The sequence below is a fragment of the Choristoneura fumiferana genome, chromosome 16 (assembly GCF_025370935.1).
Source record: "Choristoneura fumiferana chromosome 16, NRCan_CFum_1, whole genome shotgun sequence".
Lineage (NCBI taxonomy): Eukaryota > Metazoa > Arthropoda > Insecta > Lepidoptera > Tortricidae > Choristoneura > Choristoneura fumiferana.
In genome coordinates this window covers 13,164,250-13,171,067 of record NC_133487.1, presented here as the reverse complement: position 1 = coordinate 13,171,067, position 6,818 = coordinate 13,164,250, and the positions used below count along the sequence as shown (strand labels likewise).

The window sequence follows — 6,818 nt, the reverse complement described above, 5'->3', positions numbered from 1 at the left end:
CCTCCTACCTACCGTAATGAACGTTTAAATTATTATTAATAGATAGAACACATTGCAACGTATATATTTTACAATTGCTCGCACCTGTATGTTTGTTAGAAAGAGACAAAATGACACTTTAGTCAACACTAATGCACTAACCTGACAAGCTCTTTACCGAAATATTAAAACTCATTTACGTCTACGCTTAATCTTTGTTTAATGTCGTTAATCATGCATTTGATATTTTATTTTACAACTGTTCTTGTCTATAGATCTATCGCCATCATCATTTTCAAATCAATGCTGCCAACTCAATATTAAAAATTATTAAAGGTGGTCATACATTATCTAAATCTATCTTAATAGTAAAACTTATATAATATGAATAACTATATAACTAACTTAACCTAAGCTAAATAGTCAATAAATAACTTATAATACAATAGTACTACTTAAAAACCTTTAACCATAATCATAGTTGCGATAATGAATGGGCGTCTTTCAAACATTGTGGGTGTAGTTATTGTACGACCTGGACAATGCTCGACCGATTTTGTACGACCTGATAATTCAATCACATGTCACTTGGAACACGGGTCGAGCTTTATCATCCTGTACCGATAATGTTCAAGGTGCTATTGGACAACCTGATTTTGTACGACCTAACATTGTACGATGTGATATATCTAATTCAAAACGAGTTCGTATTATCAGGTCGTACAGTGATGGCTGAGCAGTATAGGGTCGAGCATTACTGGTCCCCTAACCTGTCACTGTCAATTCAATTCGATAACCAATAAATAACCTAAAGAAATCCCGCGGACTATTCTTTTATTTGTGTTAATCTTGGAAGTATCATGAAAATAATACTATCCCTATCCTACCGAAAGGGCGATATGAAGACTCGCCAAACGATCACAACAAACGACCAAGTCCACCTCGCCAAAAGTACCCACAACAACTCACAAAAAGGGAACTTGAATGTAAGTAGGTACCCTTGTTTATTTTTAGTATAGATGTTAAATTTTTAACCGTGACTTTGATGAAATAAGTTTTCGTTTTGTAAATAATTCAGCCACGATGATACCTAGTTATCCTGCACACTAAATAACATGATAATCAGTTATTAACCTGTTTTGACGGAAAATGATTGTAATTGTACTACTAATGAATCTTATTAACAAAGTTAATAATCAAGCAATGGACCTAACTTAACCATTTATTTCCTGATAATATCTATAGTCCACAACCAAATCATTTATCTATTCTTCTGTTATTGTTTTAATGATTTTATCAAGGAGGCACAAGTTCAATAAGGTAAAATTTAAGGTAAAGTTTGCTAGCATACCTAATTTTTATCAATCTGATGCTCTAGTAAGATCACTTGCAATCATTTTAGTTAGTAGATAGGGCTTTTTCTAATCATTATATTTAATTGAAATGTAGATATGTTTGTTTGCAATGTGGCTATTACTTGAAATAATTCTCAATTAATGAAACTAACCTGATGTCATAACATTTTAAAGTGAATGAAATTGATCTTTGACCGAGAATAAATTTACTTCCACCGAACTTAGACCCAGAATAAAATATATCTATATTTAATTTTATTCTTAAATGTAGTTACACTACTTAGACTAAACTGCTTACACACTACTTAGTCTATAAGGAGTCTAACAACTAGAACCAGATTTTGATGCTTAGATTTTGATTTTGGTTTTTACTTTGTTTCAGCGCTGAGTATTTATTTTTAGTCACAGTCCTGAGAGCTAAGGAGAACATTCATTAGAATGGTAATATAGGTAAGCTATAACCGTTTTTCTAATTATCTACATTATGTTCCAGAAATGTTTCATACTATGTACTCTTAAAATTTATTAATGTTCTTCACATTATGAATTTATTTATAACCATACTAAAATATATTTCAGGTGACCTGGGCCCGGGGAAAACTCTTGCTTTTTGTCCTGTGGTTTACACACATGCCCTTGCTATGCTGATGTACTGAACACTGCTGAGCATCATTTATTAAGGTACAGTAACTTAACTACCTATACTACCTCTATTTTTTTATACCACGTCGGTGGCAAACAGGCATGCGGCCCGCCTGATGTTAAGCAATTACCACCGCCTAGGAACGCTTGCAACACCCGAAGTATCACTCGCGCGCTGCCGACCCTGCATAACATTACCTACCTTATCTATAAATTATTCTATACAAATGGGAAGTTATATGCAGATTTATATTACTTAATTAATTTCTTCTTTCATTTGTTTTTAGAAAACCCATCTTTCCTACCAGTCCAGCCCTAGTTAACTTACTATTACTCTATTGTCTTTGTTACTCAGAATACTCTTTGCTTCACTCCCAATTCATCATCATCATCATCATCATCACCATATCAGCCACAGGACAGCCACGGATGAACACAAGTCCCCCGCACAATCCAGTGGCCTCGGTTGGTGTCAGCTATTCTCAATGAACTATTTAGTTAACCAAACCAACATTGCTCCTACTACTATGACAATCCCTAAAGGAGACCCGGTCTTATTTTAATTATTATTTTCCACATCATGACATGATTCGTATTTCATTATCTTATTTTTACCCTTGTGATCTCTTTATAAATTCTTATACTTGACTGACATTTATGTAAATTATAATGTAATTTTATATTGAATGAATAAATAAAGTAAACTACTTCAATGTGTTAGAATGAATGCAGAAACAACGCAGCATCAATACAAATCGTGATGCGGTTTAATGATGCAATAAATGATTAATTGTATTTTTTTCTTATATTAATTAATAAATAATAAAATAAATGATGTTAGAGTTGAGGGACTCTGTAGATATCATCTCTTTATTTCAAGCATTAATTTTATTCGTTTGTGCCCCCACTGCCTGTAACCATCTAATAATCTAAGCTAATTTCAGGTTTTCTAGTTTCTATTACATATCTGACAGTATTCCTACATTTCTTTAATGATGGGCCTGGTTGTACTTGCCTTTTCTAAATTTTCATTTGTTATTACCCTCCTAACTTCAGGTAAACTCTTGTTCTCACTATTCAACTTTATGATCTCTGTTATGTTAAAATACCACAAACAGGACCTATCACGCCAAACACACGAGCAATATCTCAAACTTCAACCACTAATAACAATATATTGATACAGTGCTTATATGCTACCATAATGTAATGATATAATGTGGAAAAATAGGCCCGCGCACCCAGACGTGGAGTTGCGGAAAACAGCCCGCTACTACCTATAACTATACTCAATGTGCTTGGAACTTCCTAGGCTTGCTATGCTCATGGGGTCGAACCGTTTTTACTTGACTACACAACTCAAGTCACTAACATATTTTACTTATATCAAACTACTATACTATTACTACTTAATTCACTATTAAATTACTTAATCACTTAAGATAGTATACTATACTATACTATTTTTCTTCACCCTTTATTTAATTAATCACAACATCACTAACTTCGGCCTTTTATTCAAACACTGTTACTAATAGTCGCTAAAATAACATTTTTTTTTCCAGGGCAACGTGTACAAGAATGCCGCACCGATAAGAAAAGACTACAAGCTGCTTTAGAACAATACAACTACCTATTATGAGCTCCTATTTCCCACTTATACTTTTCCTTTTTCACGTCAACAAAATTGTTGCTATAACCAATTGTCACATGACAATAGATTATAACAACACTCGACCTAAACAAGGCAAAATCAACTTAATATCATATCTACAAGCAATGTAACATAATTGGATTTAACTTATAATTCATTCAGCAGAGAAATTTATTTGAGGACCCAGTGAAACAAAATGTAAAGATAAAAACTTAGCAAAGCATAATAAATAAAGTAAATGGTAATAATTACTAAAATATACATATTATCCTGGTTACTACGGCACCAAAATTGTAACGAATCCTACCTTAAACTAGATTTAAACTCTTAACCTAAAGCTTACTCCGATGCCTACAAACCGAATTTATTTATTATTACCTTATTATGGGTTCTCAACCTACAAAATTACCTAAACCTAACAAGTTGATTTACCTTGTTTAAGTCATAAAATTGGCCAAGTGATCGCTAGCGGTCTAGTATAAGGAACCTACGTTGTGTCCTAGAAAGTAACCCTTTAGTACGTTTAGTATAATGGGAAAAGAGCTCACTTATTATATAATTTAACTAAATAATAAAGAGAAGATAAAAGAAGAACAAATGAAGAATGTAGTTAATTGTTTAAAGTAGTCTGTCAATAGTCTATGATATGTTCGTGTGGAAGAAGGTATTTTATTTCGCAGCTAAAGTTCAGAGGCCCACTCCCCGCCTCTGAAAGTGGCCTTCGTCCCGTACTGGACACGCCTCCTCTGCGTTAGCCCAGAAGGAGCATACTACCTCTTCCTTGTTAGGAAATAAAACATATCTTTATGTTATAAGAGAGGACATTTCAAAGGGAAGTCAATTATAGCCTGAGGCTGTTCCTGGATCAAACCCGTGATCACAATACTCCTGTAGTAACAAACCCAACTTCAGCAGAATGTAGAGATAAGTTATAGTGCTTTATTATATTGATTAATGAGTAGTTTCCGGATCACCTGGTACCGGCTAACCACTGACTTGCTCTGCCTTAGTCTTAATCAATATGACTTACATTGTAAGTTTACAGAAGAAAAATAGAGCCTTATTACTTATTGAAATAGTTGATATTAATAGCCACTACAGGTTCATACAATCCAAGGTCCATTGCCAGGAACGACCACAGTCTTCAAAGGAGATTCTACTTTCAGCAAATAAAATATTATTCCATTGTGAGTTGTTGAATTATTTTGTCTCACTTGTATTTGAGGCTACTAGCGTTTGTAACTTAGGACATTGAATGAAAAGTGAAACGCCGAAACCCTTCATTCGTCGGACGTCAAGGTCAGTCATTTAGTTGTCTATATTTATGTAAGTATGTCGCCATGAGTATGGCTAGGTTCTGAATGTAGCAGGCAAGCTTTAAAGCAGCCTTAGGCAAATTGGTAAGTAGCTGTATAGTTAATGGAAGAAAACACAATTAACACACACAGTAAAGTCAAATTAAATAAATAGAGCAAATACAACATCCACCTTACCAAGTGGAAGTAAACACAATTCAAGCCTACCATATCCTAGTCCTACTTCTAAACTAACCAACTAATCTACACGATACAGCAAACTAGAAGCCCGGGCTCCACATTTAGATTACTCGCGGAGTCTCTCTCAAGGTGCAGTGAGAGAGCCTATTCTAAATTACCCCTACGTCGAGTGGGTGGCTCTGTTTCCTACGCCTATCACCCGTGTGCTCACCAGTATCTGTCGTGTTAGGATTGGGATAGACAAATACCGATGCCGAAGAATAAGTGTGTGAATAGATAAATAAATAGATAAGGAGGACAAGATCTTGGTTGATTTAGGACACCGGTATGGCATCTCAAACCCTCCAAAACCCAGGGAGAAAATTAGGCCTGTCTCTTCCGGTATAATACAAGACCCCGCCCTTACTCCATAGGCGTACACTGACACTGAAGAACGTTCCCAGGGAAAGTCAGCCTGTCCGTTACCACCGCTAGGTGACCTGGCTCCCATTCCCTAAGAATCGGCTTTTACTGAGCCGAAACTCGATAAGTCCTCTACTACTCCAGAAATATTTTAAAATCACAACTGATTGTGATCCCCAAACCCCATAATGAATTAATACGCAATTCCCAGCAATGGATACCCTAATACCAAAAGCCTTCGATACCAAGATACACAAAGCAGGGAAATCACACACCAATTCACTATATAATTAACACAAAACAATTTAAAAATACGATAGAAATAATACCAAGTATGCCAGAGAGAACCTCTCGAGTCCGTGTCGAAGAAAAGAATCCCCCCGCCGTTCGCGCGCTCCTATTTATACCCCAATTCCGGCGACAATGGCGACAATGGCGACAATGGCGACCGATAGTAGAAACAGGCCGCGGCCATTGCGTCGGGCAGGAAAGGCTCTGCCGCGCTATTTCCACGTTCGTACTGGATAGTTTAATGTTGCCAATAATCTCGTTCGCATATTTATGGGTAGATTAGCTTTATTTGTTCATAATTTACCTTTATTTAATAAAATTAATAAATTAGTTTAGCCTCTCCTAATAAACCTATGTTCACATAAGGCGAAACATTACGGACCATAGGCCGTATTGTTACAACGAGCACCGAACACAGTCTATCTATACAGAGAATTAATGTTCACCCGTAAAATGATTCCATCTACTTACTTGCGCTCATGATGCATGTAATTGCGCCAAAATATAGAGAGCTCATTAAAGGTAATTACGATCTACAACTCGTAATAAATATGTTTAATTAAATAACGGTGAATAATTAAAATCTGTTAAGTTGAGATGAAGAGAGTGACTAACAATTAGGTCCTACTACGTGTCAACGAGAATTGATATCTTTGGAACATCATCAAAGTGTTATACTTGGGACATGTATGTATATAATATATCCCTCCCTTTGCGCCATGATAGGCAAAGTCGTCGCCAAAATTCAAAAGAAGTCTTGACTGTGATATTTTACAGAAAAAGTAGATTTTTTTTTTAAATTTGACGCAACAAAAAATACAATAACTAGTGAAACTATGTGACAACTTAAAGATAATCTTGGAAATTAAAAAAGAAAGGAAACAGTATTTAGCACAGAATTTCTTAAAAATGTATACTAAATTTAATGATCTTTTGGAAAGAGTGCACTCACCACCTTTCTCTTTTATAAATACAAAATACTCACTATCTAAATTTCGA

The 6,818-nt window shown here is 35.1% G+C and overlaps 1 long non-coding RNA gene across 1 annotated transcript; it reads left to right on the top strand.

The window, feature by feature from the left end:
* The first annotated feature begins 446 nt into the window (after nucleotides 1-446).
* LOC141435983 (uncharacterized) lies at nucleotides 447-4,821 on the top strand. Its single transcript, XR_012452244.1, has 4 exons — nucleotides 447-965; nucleotides 1,717-1,784; nucleotides 1,914-2,015; nucleotides 3,542-4,821. It is a non-coding gene; the product is annotated as an uncharacterized lncRNA (long non-coding RNA).
* The last annotated feature ends 1,997 nt before the right edge of the window (nucleotides 4,822-6,818 follow it).